Source organism: Carettochelys insculpta, chromosome 15, assembly GCF_033958435.1.
Source record: "Carettochelys insculpta isolate YL-2023 chromosome 15, ASM3395843v1, whole genome shotgun sequence".
NCBI classification, from domain to species: Eukaryota; Metazoa; Chordata; order Testudines; family Carettochelyidae; genus Carettochelys; species Carettochelys insculpta.
Window position 1 is genome coordinate 8,946,770 of NC_134151.1, and position 19,310 is coordinate 8,966,079.

Sequence of the window (19,310 nt, forward strand, 5' to 3'; positions counted from 1 at the left end):
AACAGACTCAATATTTTCTCTGTGCCTTAAATATTGAGTCTGTTCTGGTATGGCTATGGTCTGAAGAAGTGGGTCTGTCCCACAAAAGCTCACCTAATAAATTATTTTGTTAGTCTTTAAAGGGCTACTTGACTGCTTTTTTGTTTTTCTAGTTGTGTGAAATGTAATTAACAGAGCACCAGTCCTGTAACAAAGGTGAACCCTGAAGTACTGTAACAATCTTACCCCTTCGAATCTTACCAATGAGTCACAGACAGTGTCCTTGGGCGTTACATAAGAACAAAAAAACAGCCATACTGAGTCAGACCAAAGGTCCATCTAGCCCAGAGTCCTGTCTTCTGACAGAGGCCAATGCCAGGTGCCCTACAGGGAGTGAACACAACAGGTAATTGTCAAGTGATCCCTCTTCCTGTCATCCATTTCCACTTTCTGACAGAGACTAGGGACACCATTTCTTCCCATCCTGGCTAATAGCCATTGATGGACCTAACCTCCATGAATTTATCATGTTCTTTTTGAACCCTGTTGAAATCCTGATCTTCACACATCTTCTAGCAACAAATTCCACAGGCCTACTGTGAGCTGCACGAAAAAACACTCTTTTATTTTTTTTAAACCTGCGATACATTAATTTAATTTGGTGACCCCCTAATTCTTATGTTGTAGGAACAAATAAATAACTGTTCCTTACTCACTTTTTTCACACCAGTCATGATTATATAGACCTCTATCTACCCTTTAGTCTTTTCTTTTCTAAGCTAAAAAGTCCCAGTCTTGTTAATATCTCTTCATATGGTACCTGTTTCAACCCCCTAATCATTTTCGTTGCCCTTTTCTGAACCTTTTCCAATGCCAATATATCTTTTTTTGAGATGAGGTGACCACAGCCATATGCAGTATTCAAGATTTGGGCATACCATGCATTTATACAGAGGCAATAAAATATTCTCTGTCTTATTTGCTATCCTTTTTTTAATGATTCCTAGTATTGTTTGCTTTTTTGACTGCTGCTCCACATTGAGTGGATGTTTTCAGAGAACTATCCACAATGACTCCAAGATCTCTCTTACATAGTTATTGCTAAATTAGTCCCCATCATTCTGTATGTATAGAATCATAGAACACTAGGACTGGAAGGGAGCTCGAGAGGCCATCGAGTCCCGCCCCCTGCCCCAATGGCAGGACTAAGTACTATCTAAACCATCCCTGATAGACATCTATCTAACCTGTTCTTAAATATCTCCAGCAATGGAGATTCCACAACCTCCCTTGGCAATTTATTCCACTGTTTGACCGCCCTGACAGTTAGGAACTTTTTCCTAATGTCCAACCTAAACCTCCCTTGCTGCAGTTTAAGCCCGTTGCCTCTTGTTCTATCCTCAGGGACCAAGAAGAACAAGTTTTCTCCTTCCTCCGTATTACTCCCTTTTAGATACCTGAAAACCGCTATCATGTCTCCCCTCAATCTTCTCTTTTCCAAACTAAACAAGCCCAATTCTTTCAACCTTTCTTCATAGGTCACATTCTCTAGACCTTTAATCATTGTTGTCGCTCTTTTCTGGACCCACTCTAGTTTCTCCACAACTTTTTTGAACTGCGGTGCCCAGAACTGGACACAACACTCCAGCTGAGGCCTAACCAGCGCAGAGTAGAGCGGAAGAATGACTTCTTGTGTCTTGTTCACAACACACCTGTTAATGTATCCCAGAATAATGTTTGCTTTTTTTTTGCAACAGCATCATACTGTTGACTCATATTTAGCTTGTGGTCCGCTATAATCCCTAGATCCCTTTCTGCTGTAGTCATTCCTAGGCAGTCTCTCCCCATTCTGCATGTGTGAAACTGATTGTTCCTTCCCAAGTGGAGCACTTTGCATTTGTCCTTATTAAACTTCATCCTGTTTACCTCAGACCATTTCTCCAATTTATCCAGATCATTTTGAATTATGACCCTATCCTCCAAAGCAGTTGCAACTTGATATCATCTGCAAACTTAATAAGCATACTTTCTATGCCAATATCTAAATCATTGATGAAGACATTGAACAGAACCAGTCCTAACACAGACCCCTGCGGAACCCCACTTGTTATACTTTTCCAGCAGGATTGAGAACCATTAAGAACTACTCTCTGAGTACGGTTATCCAGCCAGTTACGCACCCACCTTATAGTAGCCTCATCTAAATTGTATTTGCCTAGTTTTTTTATAAGAATATCATGAGAGACCGTATCAAATGCTTTACTAAAGTCTAGGTATACCACATCTACCACTTCTCCCCTATCCACAAGGCTCGTTAGCCTATCAAAGAAAGCTATCAGATTAGTTTGACAAGATTTATTCTTTATAAACCCATGCTGGCTGTTTCCTATTACCTTACCACCTTCCAAGTGCTTGCAGATGATTTCTTTAATTACCTGCTCCATTATCTTTCCTGGCACTGAAGTTAAGCTGACTGGCCTGTAGTTTCCTGGGTTATTCTTATTCCCCTTTTTATAGATGGGCACTATATTTGCCCTTTTCTAGTCTTCTGGAATCTCTCCTGTCTCCCATGATTTTTCGAAAGATGATAGATAAAGGCTCAGATACCTCCTCTATCAGCTCCTTGAGTATTCTAGGATGCATTTCATCAGGCCCTGGTGACGTGCAGGCATCTAATTTTCCTAAGTGATTTTTAACTTGTTCTTTTTTTATTACAACTTCTAACCCTACCTGTTTCCCACTAGCATTCGCTATGTTGCGCATTCCTTCATCAGACTTCTCAGTGAAGACTGAAACAAAGAAGTCATTAAGCATCTCTGCCATTTCCAAGTTCCCTGTCACTGTTTCTCTCTCCTCACTGAGCAATGTCCCTACCCTGTCCCTGGTCTTCCAGTTGGAAGATACACCCTGGTATAGTTGGGGTGTATCTTCCTTCCAGTGCGTCATGCCATCCAGGGAAACTAGACTCAGTGACAGTTGCTGAAAACCAAAATTCACAAAAGATTCAGATTTCTCCCAGTCCTAAGACACACCAAAGACAAATCTTCTAGACAGGACTATAGTAAACTAAGTATTTATTAACTAGGAAAAAGATGACAAGAGTGTACAGGTTAAAGCAAGCAAATATATATAACCCTTCTGCTAGATGGAGCCAGCAGCAGCCAGGGTTGGATTCAATATCTTGTGATTCCCCTCCATCCATACAACAGAACTGTCTTGCGCTCCCATCCAGTAACCTGAGAAATTCACACACCACTCCGGGTGCCTCTGAGAGGCAAAACATCCCCCCGGCAAGCACAGAGTCTGATTGTAGGAGAAGAAACTTTTAGTAAAAGGGAGGGGAATAACTTGTCATTAATTTGGGAAAGAACCACAGACAGGGATCATAAAATGTGAGTGAAAAGTCCCCCCCCCCCAGCTAGGCTGGGCACTGCCCATTTCCTCTAAGATAAATGTCCCCTTCACATACTCAAACTTCCTCTGCACAAAACTCACAATTGCTGCCCTTGGACACAGCAGACCCAGAGTTCAGAGGTGCATCCGCCAAGTTCTCCTTCCATATTGGTTGTGGGGAGGTAAACCAGCATCTCACTCACTCCGCTGGTCACTCACCATCCACCTGCTCTCTGCTGCCACCCAAATGACCTCTCCACCAATGCCCAGCTGGCAGCTTATCACACCACCTCCACCCGCTGCTCCCACCAGCTGCCCACTGCTCATGGTGGACTTGACATTAGGCAAAAACTCAGTCCTGCCACATGCAATTTCGTCTCTCAGTGACCAGATCTTGGCCTGAAACACAGTCCAGCCACAAGACATTTCAGCATCCGCTGGAATAAATTGAAAATAAGTCTCTGTAGGAGCCTTTTTAAAACTCTAATCTTGAGACAATGGAGTGAAACAGGTTGAATCAGTCTCACAGCCAATGCCTTGAGGGCACGGAGCCTGCTGATTGAGAGTCCTGCACTCCCCTCTCAACCTCACAGAAGTCTGGCAGCAGAGCCCTTGTCCATCGGAGTTTCTTTAAACTGACAGTGTCTCATTCCTTTGAAATAGGTTAAATACAGCCTGTCTTTCCTGTATCCCCACAACAGTCGCAGGCAATAGAGATCATATTTCACAACTCCTGCATTTAGTATTAACATAACTTATGACCCTGCAACAACTAAATTGATTACAATGAGCAAAATGCCACTCCATCCGTCGAATATCTAGTAAACTAAGCACACAGGAACAAAGACTCATTCTTTAAAATGAGAGTTTCTCTCCTTTGAGCCAGGTTAAGCACGGTCTTTCTTTTCTGTATTCCCACAATCATTGCAGACATCGCAATTAGTGTTAACACGATTTGTGACTCAACACCAGTTGAGTTAGTTAGAATGAGAAAAACACCACTCTGTAAGCTGAATATTTAACAAATCTAAGCAAAGCAGGAGCAACATTTATTTACATAAACATGGTCCCTCCCAACTTCCAGCCAGCTGTAAGGGATGCATTCCTTCATCTCCTGCTTACCCTTCTACACACACAAATGAGTTACAGTCTGTGATTCCAAAAGGTGACAGAATCATTGTGATCTGTCACCAATGAATGTCTTTGAGGGCAAACCCAGAATGACTCTAGTCTCTGTGTCTGTTTCATAGCTCCAGGCCTTGTCTGAGTCCAAAGAGCAAAAGAGATGAACATTTTTCCTTGTTCACTCTTTTTTTCCCCCCTTCTTCCAGAGTTAAAAATGATAGAAGAGCCCTTTTGACTGTAGCCTGTTATAGGTGTGAAGGGGCAATTTGCATTGTGATGTCCCATAATGGCCCATTGTGTTTCTTCCTGATGGTCAAGAGTTAATACTTTTCATAGGGCTTAAACATGTTGTACTTGGTAAGATTTTTTCTAGTTTGGTGACTAATAGCTGAAAAAGACTTTGGTTCTGAGCAATGAAGCACACTCCTGAAGCCTTAGTTAAAGCCTTGGCTGCACATATTATAAGTAGGATTTATAAATACAGCAATTTATAAGCATTTCACAAAGACTAAACACTAAACCTTATAATAAGTCCAGTACTCATCTTAACCGTAATAACACACAGGTGAATTGGACTAGAGTCCACCAATGAATTTATTAGTATATGGGTGACGCCTATGAGGAGTGTGAGATTCCTGCTGTGCGTAGGGGGATAGGGGGCCCAACGATCAAGGCAGATCTGGCCCATGGCCTCTGCCTGGCAGGGATGAAGCGGCTCTGTGGGCTGGGGTAAAGGCAGTGCAGAGAAATACTGGCCTGGAGGCTTTTCCCCAGTGCTCCTATTGTCTGGAATTGTGACCAATGGGAGTAGGGGGATGATGCCTAGGATCAGTGGGGTGCACAAAGCCATATGTGCCCCAGGTGCAGAGCCAGAGAAGTGCCCCCCATCACCTCACGCACATGCCTCACATGCAGGGCCTTCACCCGGCTCTGGCACCGTCCCTTCCAAACCTCCACATTCCCATCCTGCTCCTGTACCCTATCTCCTGTCCTGATCCTACCCTCCAGCAGCCCCTCCCACACCCCTCATTTTTGCATCCCCCCGCCCCCGAGCCTGGGAGACCCACAGTCTACCAACCCCACACCCTAGAAGAGTTCATCTGGCCTGGGTGGAAGCCCTGAACCTTGGTCCTCCCTCCCTCATAGGGCTGGAGTGCCAGGGGAGGCAGGTAAGTGTCTTCTTTACTGCTTCTCTGCCAGAGGCCATGTCAGTAACATTTGAAGGTGGTGGTTTATATTGTTGAGGGTGGTGGGGATGGGGTTTCTTCTCACTTACGTGTGGTGCCTGGCTCATTTTTCTGTCCATCAGCGGCCTCCCAACCCAATAAAAGTTCCTCATACCTGCCATAGAGCATAGGTCCCCAAACTGCAGGGTGTGCACCCCTGGGGGACAGGGAGGAACATTCAGGGGAACACAGCTGGGGGCCCAAGCTAGCCACTCTGAGGAGTGAAGAGGGCACACCACCCAGCTCCACTCAGGGCCACAGCCCCCCACCCACTGCTTTGCTCCCAGGGTCGTGGGTGCCAACCCCACGTTTTATTTCTGGCCAGTGGCATTCCAGCCTTAATGTCCAGGGCTCTGGCTATGCTCCTGCCCCCAGCTGTGGTCCCTGTCTGGGCCCCATTCATGTCCCTGCCCCCTCCCAGAACCAGGGCTCCACCTCAGGGACTGAGGCAGCACATACGAGAGTAAGGGTGGGCACGAGGTGAAAAGTTTGGGAATCACTGCCTCAGAGGGTAGGAGACTGAACAAGGGGGTGTTTAATGCTTGTTTTATACCTTTAAAAACACACAGTGGATTAAAACTAAAATATGTCCATGAAACTGCAGCTACCACTATCCCAAATGGAGTCTACTAATCCAACATGCTTCATTTTCTTGCCACACGTGACCTCCCAGAGAGCTAAAATCCACCCTGCCATTGTCTGCTGCTCAGCTTCCAACTCAAAGTAGGATCTGAGCCCCTCCTGACCATGGGAGCCCACTCCCTATTTAAAGGAGATTGTTTCGATATAGGGCTAGACCTGCTCCTGCTGAAGCCATTAGAAGGGTATGTCACTGGCTACAGTGGGATCAGGATTTGATCCATAGGGCCCTATTCTTTTAATTAAAAAAACAGAGGTAAAACAAGGTCAGTATGCACCCCACCACTCCCCACACCCTTCCCCCCACCCAAAAAAGAACACTTGCAAAAGAAAAATATAACAAGTAGTCGTGTAGCACCTTAAAGACTAACAAATGTACTTGGCCATGAGCTTCCATGGGTAATATCCACTTCTTCAGATGATTGAAACCCACTTACATAAGACAATAAAGCCCATGGAGCTGCACAACCAACACAGATACAGCAGGAGTATTAGTCAATTTAAACTGATTTGTGATTCCTGCTGTCTCGCTGTATTTGCCCAGAAGATGAGAAATCTTTGCCAATGGGAAGTCTCTTTCCTTATCACATGCTGCTTCACTTTCTAAATAATCAAAAGAACATTTTGTATTTTAAACTCTTTAACATATCCTTTAATTTTTGCATTATAGTATAAAAAATGGTCCCAAGGGAACAGACCTGTGGATTTAGTTATGCAGTGGTCTGAGAAGCTTGCTCATAGGGCTCGATTAAGTGAGACATATATCTGGTTCTTTTAACTGATTTAATTGAAAAAGCACTTCAAAATGAATAACTTACCTTTATTGACACGTTACCCAAGCATTATAATAGTTAGTATGACAACAACATATGCTGGGTTCTGAACAAACACAGCATTCAACAAAACAGGTGTTTAACAAACTTACCTTACACTTCTACTCTTAGTGAGACACAAATGTGTTGCCGTTTCTCACGCTGCTTATGTAGTAAGAGAGTTGCAGGAGTGAATTCCAGTGTCTAGGTTCAGACTGGATGCTGTGAAGGTTAAGATCATAGAAGCTGCCTAATGGGTTAGAGACCATGGTACATTTTGCAGAGTGTCATGGAGAACATAGAGAACAGGGTAAGCATGGAGTGGGCCACCCCTTTGTCCATTCCCCATCGTCTCCTCAAGTGTGGGGTTGCATATCTGGCCTTCTTGGCTCATACCTACTATCTAGTTCTTATTTAAACCCAGAGCGCAACATCCCATGGCAATGATTCCCACACGTTAGTTGAGTGAAAAAGTACTCCCTTTTGTTTGTATTAAACTTGATTTCAACAGCTGCTTCCTGCTTTGTGTGTTGTGTGAAGGGGCCAGTAAAACACACGTGTACACACACACACACACACACACACACATTCATGATTTTATAGATGTCTGTCATACCCCGTCCCTTAGGACAGTTCATCTTACTGAAGGGCTGACTAATCTGTCTGGATTCTGCTTTTCTCATAAGGAAACCGTTTCATACATTTTCTCATCCTTGCTGCCTTTCTCTGAGCTTTCTCCACATCCACAATAAAGTTTTAGAGATAGGTCTACCAGCACTGCACTCAGTAGTTAAGCTATGGACACTCCTCACAGATTTATAAGTAGTGTCACTATAATACTTTGTCTTATTTTAGATACTTTTCCTAATAGCTCCTAACTTACTATTAGTATTTTTGACCACTGCTGCACACTAAGTAGAAGTTTCCAGAAAACTACCCACAGCAGCTCCAAGCTCTGTTTGTTGAGTGGTCACAGCTGCTTTGGAACCTATCACCAGAGCTGTCCTTTCCACAGGAGAGTTTGGGGCAGCTTCTCCAGGCTTCCTCAACCACCCTACAGCTGGGAAGTTCCCCCATATTGATGTTAACCAGCAGGGCCAAGGCAGTCTGGAGGATTACTTGGCGGGAGACCTGGGACTTGGGGGTGGGAGCAGAGGATGGGCTCCTCCGCAGTTGCCACAGTAGTAGAAAGTGGAGCCATGTGGGCTCAGGGAAGAGGAATAGGCTGCGGTTGGGCCGTTTCACTTCCTGCCATCACAGTGAAGCAAAACAAACAGGTTGAGAGATGGCAGTGGCATGGAATAGACTGCTGGGTTGCTTCCTGCAGCTCCCACTGCTGTGGTGAGTGGGGGAGCCCAAAACACGCTGCCGCTCTGTGCCAGGCCCTGCAATAACCTCCTGGCTTGTGTGAGGGGCTTTGGGGAAGAGAGACAATGGGAGCAGGAAGAGATGGAGCAGAGGCGGGAAGAGGTGAGATAGAGGAGGGGGCAGAGCAGGAGGGTTGCCCCAGGCCTGGCTTCCCCCTAAGGACAGCCCTGCTTATCATTGCACGTGTAGAGTTGGGATTATTTTTCCAACATGCACTACTTTGTAGTTCAGTCTTATACTCACAAGCTTCCCGCTATTGGTTAACAGATTCTCTCTTGTAAAGGAGCACAGCTGCCCTCTGTGGTCCTGCTCCTGGAAGAAGAAATGAGAAGTTCACATAACTAGGGCCAATCTCACGGAGAATTCTGAATGTCAGGACAGAGACTTGAGCTAGGAGGCGCATTGTTTAGTAAGGCATCAGTGCAGTGAAAAGAGCGCTGGAGTGATGTGTTCATGGCAACTTGTGTTGCTAAGCAGATGCATTTTGTATCAATTGCAGCTTTTTCAGGCCCTGTGGCTTCATTTCTAGATAGCAGTTGCAATAATCAAGCCTCAAGGCTGCAAATATATAGAATGCAGTGGCAGTGTTTGAATGTGATAGCCAGTCTTTTGGCAATCTCCAGCTGAGCAGAGATAAAAGTGAGTATTTTTGGCACTATGGTTGTTTGGATATTGACTAATAATACCACCACCATGTTTTTATATAACATATTTAGTCAGTAAAATGATAACTTTTAGCATATTTATTGTCAGTGCACAGAGGAGACCCAACAATGGACTATTGTGCTAGTTGTTGTGCAAACAAAAGGGGACGTTCATTACCCTACAAAGGGTACAATATAAGGAGCTATCTAAAACTTCACAAAGAAAGTTGGTGTCATCACTACACCCCAGTTTTACAGCTGGGGAACTGAGGCAAAGATGACTAAATGGCTGGATTCACAAAACCCTTGCTCAGTGGCCCCCCCAAGTCCTGTGGGCACATAAAATTTCTCAGTGCCTTTTTGCAGTAAACAATTTCCATGCACCTATACTTTTGAGCATGTGCACTGCTCACCCATTCCAGATGAAGTTTAAGCCTGGAGTGGCACATAAATCAAGAAAACACAGGTGTTCTTCCACCTTAATCTTCTTCAGACCAGATTCAGAAAGTGTTCCTAGACATGGCCTACTAGAGCAGGTCCTCCTAGCTGCGCCTACACAAAATAATGGTGCTTGTGGACCTCTCTCAACTTTTTAGCCCTGTCATTAGAGCCTCACCTGGTAGGTGGAAGATGCCCAGTTCACATACACCCATCCGTCATAGGGGTGCTCTAACCACTGGATTATAGGATATTCGAATAGGTGGGGGCAAAAATGGTTTCTTCACAGTTTCTTATTGAAGCTGTTCCACTGTGGATAAATATTTTAAAAAGAGTTGGAAGCAGAGGACTGACTGAAACTGTTAATGAAGGGGTGTTGCTGCCCAGAAACTTATTTCTGGTGTGCACAGTAAAAATGGTGTGGTCTATACGAGGGTGTTAGGGTGAACTTATCTGATTTAGGTCCATTTTCTAAGCAACCCACCACCTTGAAGGGTTCTTAAGGTTGATTTTGGTACTTCTGCTTTTCATGAAGAGTAATGCCAAATTTAGCCTTGCACAGTCAACTTTAGGATAGTGCAGCCCGATCATTATGAAATTCAGTGTTCTTGACCTCCTGGAGGTGTCCCAATGTGATCACTCTGTCCAGCACTTTCGCCTTTGCTGCTCTCCAGGTGTACAAGAAACACCCCAGGAAAGTTTGAATTTCATTTCCTGTTTGACCAGCATGGCGAGAGGAGCAGACAGCACACCTCAGCAGCACATCTGGCCATGAATTCCCAGGGTTGCAGAGGAGCACTAGGATGGGACATTCAGGAAATCAATCACTGTGAGTCAGGGGGATGAAGCTCTGCTGGCAGAACAACAAAGCAGCAAAAGAAACCCAGACATCTATGCCAAAATCTCACTGGGCATGATAGAACTAGGATACACCAGAGATGCCCAGCAGTGCCACATGAATATAATGGAGCTCAGGCAGGCGTACCAGAATACTGGGTATGATCTGTGGCAGGTGTTCTACATACAGGGCCAAATGAACATAAACTCCTATTTACCAGATGGAGCAATGAGAGGGTTGGTTTATATACCTACAGCATCTCAAAGGATCCATAAGGGGATGAATGAGAAACAAGTATAATACCTGAAAAATTTGCTAGACTCGTCAAGTCTGAGTGCTTGAGATGGAATCAGAGGAGACAGACCAGGCAAACTGCTGACGTTTGAATCATAGAATTCTAGAGCTAGAAGCGACTTTGAGCAAATCCAGCCCCATGTTCAAAGCAGGACCAGCCCTTGGATGGTCCAGGTGCTGGTGGTATGTGTTCCACATCTCAGAAAATATGGATGCCTTTATGTGTGTATTTAAATAGAGATTTAGGTGCATAACTGCCATCCAAGAGTAAAGACACTGGCCCTAGCATCTTTCATTTCCAGGATCCCCAAAGCGTTAAAAGTTGTCAGCCAGCTTAGAGTGTCATACAGATGAGCTGAGGAGGGGAACAGCAAAGCCTGTGCCAATGAGCACAAGATGGGAGTATGTTGTTGCTGCTGTCAGTGTGCTCGGCCCAAAAGGGTCATAGCCATTGCCCTGTCTCTCCAATGCAAATGGCATAGAGCTACCAGGACAGTTCTCGCTTAACATCACTTTACATTCGCTTCCACTGATTGGCCTATCTTTTCCCCCCATGGCCTGCTGCTGATTGCTGCATGCATGAGACATCCAGCTACCATCCTGCCCCACTTTCCCTCAGCACAGAGAAGTGATGAAAACCTGTACTGACATATTTTGTATAGAGGAGATTCAGTGCACTCACATGTATGTAGAGCATCTCCATTGATTTCAATGGGAAAAATATGCACATATCCAAAGGTAGACATTTGTACTGAACAGAGTAGAGCTAAGCACTCCCTCTGGTGTGTACTAATTAGACAATGAGGATAATTAGGTCTTTATTTTATGTCAGTTTTACAAACCCACCTGGCTGTAATTATTAGCCAGCATGGACAGTGCAGAAGATCAACCTATGAATTCTCTGATTAAATAATCATGTGTTGAGAGTAAACAGTCTCCCAGAAGGTCTGACAGCAGAATTTCTAGTGTACTCAGAACAAAATGATGTTAGTGCTCTGAGAGCAGCTTTAAGCCAGGCACACAACCAGAAAGACGGCAAGAGACTGCTAAACCCAGATGACTTAAAAAACTGTGTATTGTAGCTTGTGACTCACAGATGATTAAATTCCCCAAGAGTGTGCAGAACATGCTGGAGCACTTCCCATTAATGCAAAACCCACTAGACAGTGTCACAGCAATTAAGGTCCAGATGGGAGAAGTCTAGATTCTAAAAGTCTGTTTAATATGCTACTTCCTTGCTGGGTGATGGTGCTTTTTCTTTGAGCTATTTGGGGGCAAGGGTCACATCTTCGTTCATAACTAAAAAGCGTCGAGTGCACTGCTGGTGACAGAACTAATCAATCGGCAGTACAGTAGGTTACTGCTTTAGTCCTCTAGCTATGGATACTGGGATTCAAAATCTGATATAGTTCACAAGCCGAGAGGCAGATGCTGCACCAATGTAGTCTTGTGAGTTATGCTGTATTATTGCAGTGCACAGATTGATTCTCTGTGTTCTGAAGAGGCCCCAGACCGGAATAAAAACGGAAACCAGGACTGAGGTACAGTTGAAGAATTGGGAGTCGAAGCCTCTGTAGAATCTGACCACATATGGGACAAGGGTGTGTGAACATTTCTTTTCCTATGAGGGAGAGCTGGCACTAGGCATAAGCAGGTTAAACAATTACATAGGGATCAGAGCAGCTTAGGGGCCCATCTGCTAATTGTTAGAACATGCTGTTTGGGGGAGACAGGTGCGAAAATATTCCTGTTTAGAGCCCCAGTGGGCTAACACTGGCACACCTATCAGGTGCTCTCTGAGCACTCCCTATTTCCATGGCTTCCAGTGGAAGTTAGGGGAACAGCACACAAAAGGTTTGGTGTGTTGTGAGATCAGGCCTGGCACCAAGATAGAATAAAGTAGACCCGACAAAATGAGCACTGTCTTGTGCTCTGCTGCTAGCTCTGTAGCAATTAAATGTTGTGCCTGAGTCTGCAGGCCATATTCAGGTGACACCCCACTGAACGTTTGCCTGAAGCCCTTTTAGAAAGACACATAAATCTCAGAGCAGCTTCTGTATGCCTTGTTTGCAACAGGGAACATCAGAATGGTCCATGAATTGCACTCTCCTTAGTTGCCAGGGAGACTGAATTAAAGAGCCACATTTTTTATTCTCTGGTAAATACATGCAACCCCAGAGAAGGCAACCAGAGGGCAGAACTTATTTCAAAGTGTATGTATGCAGGTGGATCAAAGACTTTAAACAGCAAAAAAAGTACAGCACTATTCAGGGTCATCCTGTTCTTCTAGCGCCCTAGGAACAGCAAATACATGCTGATTTTTCAGTTCTTTCATCCCATTAATCAGCACTTTATAATCCTTAGCTGTGACCTGTGTAACTAACCATAGCAGCAGATGCATACAGCTCCCAGTGAACCTCCAAACACAGCAGGCATAGCAAAACCACAAAGCCTTTACTACTTGAACTATAGGTCTATTTTAGTTGACAGATCAACAGTTGTAGAGCTGCTATGACCAGAGACATGCTCATACACCAAATCAATGTATTATTGGTTATTTGTGGCTTTTTATTGCTTGGCAGAAGTCTTCAGATGAAGCATCAACAGCTATGTGCCCTACAGGTTTGGTGCAAGAGTATACTCTGCAGGTCAGAGTTGACAGACAATCATAAATGCCATATGGACAGTTGACTTGGAGAGTCAAAGTCTGAATAAATGCCTTCAGTCTGCTTTTCATAGAAAGGAAACAATGAAGAAGGACTGTCTTTGACTGCAGTAATCTTTAGTATCAGGAGAGGATAGCTCTGCAGTAGCTACCGTGAAAACATTTTCCACACACTATGAACTTAAAGTACGCAATGGATTTAACTTCCTTAACGAAAAAAAAACCATCAACAGCAATCACCGTAGACTTTGGCATGCTTGGCACTCTCTGTGCAAGTGTGGAATGGGATTGGATTTACTGGACTAGAAATTGCTGAGAAAAGAGGTGCACTGGTAGAATGCATGTCTGTACTACATCTGGACTGAGTCAGAAACATTAGTATCTCAATTCCATACACAAATTAATTTGCTTTTAGAAAACAAAATGAACATGCAACAAACTAGTATAAGTCAGGAATTTAGGTGGTATAGACCAGCAAGAGGGTTACATGGCTGAGGAGCAGGTAGCCTGAGACCCCCCTGGGCCCTCAAGGGAGCAGCCTCAGAGGTCCCAGGATCAAGCCTGTGGGGTCCAAAATGTGTGCCCCTTCCTGGAGCAGGGCAGAAATCCAGGCCCTGCTGGACTCGTGGGCAGAGGAGGAGACCTTGTAGGACCCCAAGGCCCACTGCAGAAATGCTGAGATCTACAGCTGACACCCTCACCCAGCAGGGCCACCCCCACCACTCCCTTGAGCAGGATGAGGGCCAAGGTCAAGGAGTTGCAACAGGGTTATATCTGGTCCTGGGACTCTGCTTGACTTTCAGGGGCAGGGCCACTCTCATGCCCCTCTTAGTGGGAACTCAGCTCCATTCTGGGTTGGGGAGGGGACACATCACCAGGCTCGATACCAGGCTCAAGGCCCACTCCCACCACAGCAGGAGCCCCTGCATGAGGATGAGGAGAAGGAGCCATCCGAGCCCCAACCCCTGCTAAAGCTGGAGCTGGATTCAGAGCCAGCAGGCTTGTTCTTGAGTTGGACCTGGGCCCTGGCAGTCCGGCCACATCCCAGGCTTCCTCAGAGCTGGGCAGTCCTTCCAGTGAATACCCCATGTGTCACACACTTCAAGGTGTGGGAGGTAGGCACAGATGGGGTGTGCTGCGAGTGTCACTTGACCAGCATGGGCAGGACATCATGCTGGGGTCCCACCCAGAGACACCGAGGAGTGCAGCACCCAGCATGGACCCACGTGCAGTGGTAGTGTTTGCTACCTGGAGCCAGCAGACAGACCCCAGGCATGGGCGGCATCCTGCTGCCAGGCTCACAGGAGGTCAGACGAGCCCCAGGTCCCGGGGAAGAAGCACCTGCCACAGCTGGAAGCGGGCTAGCCACAAGGGCACCAGTCTGATCCCAGATACGCTGAGGAGTGCAGCAGGTGAGAGGCAGCACCCACTCCTGCGGCAGCGCTGTGAGCTCCGGGTGTGTGTGTGTGGGCAGGCCCCAGGGAGGGCTAGGCTGCTCCTATCTCACTTGCCACACATGAGGGGACCACTCTGTGGCTGAACACCCCCTTGGCTGCTAGACTATCAAGGAGGGGAGGAGAGGGGTGCTGCAGGCAGTCGGTTCCAGAGGCAACATGGTGTCCCCATGTGGCCGGGCCCGCTATGTCCGCCATGCATGACTTTGTTCCCAGGACATCCCTGTCCCTTGGCCCGGGGGGTGTTGGTTGCTGCTCACAGTTGGGGGGCAAAGCCTTAGGGGGCTGCACTGCATGAATGACTTACCGTCTCTCCTCCTTGTCTTCCTTCCAGCTGGACTTGAACCATCTGCGGGCCAGGCCACCTGCATCTTGCCACCACACAGCCACAGAAGCTGGTTGCATGTCCATTTGGACCTGATGTGGGACCACATCGCCGCTCTGCAAGCTATCCAGGGCAGCATGGAGTGCCAGCTCAGGGCTGACCTGGAGTGGCAGTCATGGGCCTGGGACCAGCTCAAGCCACTTTGATGCTGTGACCAGCACCTGGGGGGGACATGCTGACCCCGCCACCCTGCCCCTGCCAGCTCTCCCACAGACCATCCTGAATGCCCGCCCGATCCCCAGGGGGATGGCCATGGCCCCGCCCCCTGCCCCCCCCAATCCTCCTGCCCCCCCCCATGCAGCCCCTCACCACCTATACCTCCTCCCTGATACCAGCCCCAGCAGCTGACCCTCCACAGCAGAAGCACGTTGAGGACTGTCATGCCCCGCAGAGGTAGGCGACTGAACACACACAGCAGGGCTCGAGCGAGTGAGTACCTGAGCCCTTGGGAGGTATCCATCCCCCCCACCCCCGAACTCTCCTGGAGCCCCCCCCCACATGAGGCCACCCTGCCCTGCAGCAGCAGGGCTATGTGAGGGTGGGCTGGCATGCCCCGCCCCCTCTGCCCCGTCATGGGGGCGTCACCTCCAACACCAACCCCCAACCCCACTTCCTGAGGGTCCCCCCCCACCCATGCAAGGACCATAGCCCGAGGGTGCATTTCTGAGTGGTAGCTGTTGGGTGTGGCAACCTTTCAGAGCATGATTGAGACCTGGTTCTCTATGGGGATGGCAGGCCACAGCTGGGCGTCATGTCTCCAGCGGGCAGGGGTGAGCCAGGCACAGAGATCTGGAAAGGTGTTCGTCTGCATGCGCAAGTTCTGGAGCCACTGCTGGTTGTTTCACTGCTCCATGACCTGCTGGTCCCACCAGTCTGGACCGGTGTGGTGCCTCCAGAGCTGCCTCCAGAGTGGGCAGGTGCCGATGTGAAAGTCCTGCAGCCAGGATGCCATGCCCAGAAGGTGCTCCAAGGCTCACCCTTGGTGAGGAAGAGGACGGCTGTTAGAACATTCAGTCGCAGCTGTGGCATGTCTAGGGGGCGGGTGGGGGGCATCACAAGCCCATGAGCAGCTCTGCTGACATGGCACCCAGGGACCGACTGTGTTACCCCTCCCCCCCCAACAGGCAGGGCAAGCATAGCAGGCACTTGGAGCGCTCTGCTGTCCCTCACTGGGTGAGGCAAGCCCGCAGCAGGGACAGGGACCAGCTGTCTGGAGGGAGCCCTTCAAGTGCCCATCTCCAATGGCGTCTGGCACTGGCTCCCAGAAAGATGGGATGACCTGCAACCCTGGCTGATGTTTGTCCTGGTGGTGGTTTTGTCCAGAGAGCATCCGGGCTGTCTGGCTGCGCTCTGTCGACAGATGTTTTGTCTCAGGAGGTCTTCTGACGCTTATTTCGGCCAACAAATCCCTGCAATCTAGAGTTAGCCCTTAATTAATGTCTCTACCCTAACATAGATTTTTTTTTTTACTTTTGGGTAATTCTTCTCTGCTTTTGGCTTACTTGGTTGTGAGATCTAGCTCTCTGCTCCCCTATTTCTTTCAGTGATGCCATGCAAAGGGAGGGGGGGCGTCCTTCATGCGCTGAAGATAGCGAGGGTATTATTCCTCCTATTCTCCTTTGTGAGGGTACTCCAGCTCCTGGGCCCCACAGCTGTGAAGGCTGTGCTTCTTGCGCCCTCTGATCTGTGGCTCAGATTCTCCCATGTTTGGGCTGCTTTGTGCTGCACTGAACTGTGAAATGACGCCCCCCCCCCCCCCCCCCGAAGCCACTGTACTTGGGCGTGGGAGCAGCTTAGCAGTGCCTTCTAGTTGGTGAGACACAGCCACTATAATGAGCACGCACATGTAACTACTGTGGACAAAAAGTTTGAGAGGAATGTTGTGAAATGTATTTTGCCACCTAAAATGCCAACCAGGTACCAGGACACTTTGAAACGCCCCCTTGGCCATTATCTGCATCTCGAGGCATCTAAATACGATAAAGCTATCTGCTTCTGAGGCCTGCTTGGCCTGGCTTTCTTACATGCTCTGGGAGAGAGGACAAGGGGCATGTGGCAGACCCCTTCTCGCTGCAGTAGGCCCCAAACCAAGGAGCAGCATTGGCTGAGAAGTGATATGAGGACCCCTGCAGTTGAGCTGCACAGCGATCACAAGGGAAGTGGTGTGTGGGTGCAGGAAAGGCAATTGGGTACATTCATTGTGCAGCGCCACTGCCCATGAGCACTGCATAGCTGAGTTTGAAAGAGGCTGCATCATTTTCCATTGCAGCCCATGAACTGTACAGCTGTGCCAGGACTCATGCCCTCATTATACCTTGAGGGAAGACTTGATCCCACACATACATTTGTTTTGTTCAGGCTTTGAGTGGGGAGGAGAATTTCACCCTTAAAACAGAGGGATGGGAAACCAGTCCCTGCCCCATGTTCACTACATGCTTAATTTGTTGATTGTACTGTGTTTGGCGCTCACGCGGTGCACCCACCTTTAGACACATCTCCTCCTGGTCAGTCTAGACATGCGCTCTGGCAGGAATAGCACCCTTCTCCGATTGTCTCTTCCTGCATCCTCTCAGCCCAGGGGCCTCTCTCTCTCTACCTTCTTGCAGCGGTCACTCAATAATGAGTCCCTTGATGGCTGATCAGCCTGATTTGGGAGCAACAGGGCTTATCGCAGATGGGACAGGTGTTGGTAGCTCTGGGAGAGGCACATAGTATGTGGTTCTGTTGCTCCAGGAACCACCGTTTCCTCTTTGTTACACAGTCCTCCAGGCGCATCACTATGAGTGTTTCCAGCCGGGGGGGCGGAGACGAGTGCATGTAAAACAAAGTCTTTCCAGAACAAATGATCTCTGGTAGTGCACTATCATTAGCCTGCTCTATGGCACATGTCCAGCAACTGGTAGGGGACTCCAGACCCACCCTCTCCCCTGGCTTCAGCTAAGGGGCACTTCTAATAAGCAGCCAAGCTCTGCATTCCTGCTCCTCACTATCCCCCATGCCCACATTGCCTGCCTTGTGCTACCCAGCTTCCCACCCCCGCCAACTCCCTCCTCCCAGGGAGTAACTCTGAACTACACTCTACAATACTGACTACACCTGCCTCCTTCTAGGGACTGACTACTGCCTACTCCCCTGCAGGCTTTTCTGTTGCCAGCTGGCTGAGCCTTTTCTAGTTTAATTGCTGCTCCCTGGTTCCTTCTCCAGGTGCAGCATAGGAGTTAATTATTCTGACTGGCCATCTTACCTTTTCAAGCAGGGGACACCCCATCACACTGCCTAAACTTTGCACATGTGTGTGTGTGAGATCTAATTTAATCTAGCTCCACGTCTAGCTCTATGTCTTATTTATAGCCAGACCCTACTGATAGGGCTTAAAGACAGAAGCAGTGGTCTTCACAAGTGTCCCATATAACCGGGTAATACTGATCTGACTAGCCATAAGTGGTAGCAAGACACGTGGAGCGGGGGTGGGGGGGGATGAAACAACTGTGCTGAGAGCAAAAATGACACTAATTACTAGCACCTTGTACTTTAAACAAAAAGAAGGAAACTGAAGAATTAAAAAGTAGACATTGCTGCAGTCAGTGGAAGTGTGTCTTGACTATGAATAGAGAAAAATGCTCAAGTAAATTGCTGATGTGCCAAATAAGAGATTCTGTGGTGAGCTGAATTGTGCCTGACTCTGTGTATGGCTATTAAGTCTTCAGGGACTTTGCTGCCTTTAGAGGCATCACAGTGCAGGCTGTTAAGAGGTGACACAGGCATACACAGATTCACTTCCAAGGAGACTTTGCATGAAAACACTTGGGATAGTAACTCTTCACCATGACTGAGTCCATGTGCATCATCACCTTGCAGAACAGCACTTTCTCCTTGTCCACCTGATGTGTTCCTTAAAGACTGTGTGATGAATGGCTTTCAGCAGTGAGGACCAAGTAGCATCAAGGTAAGAGATAAGTTTGTACATTGCCCCAGGGTTTTTCTGGAAGACTTTTGCAGTGACTAAACCCTTTCACCTCAGTCTAAATCTGGTCTGTAATGGGACTTGTT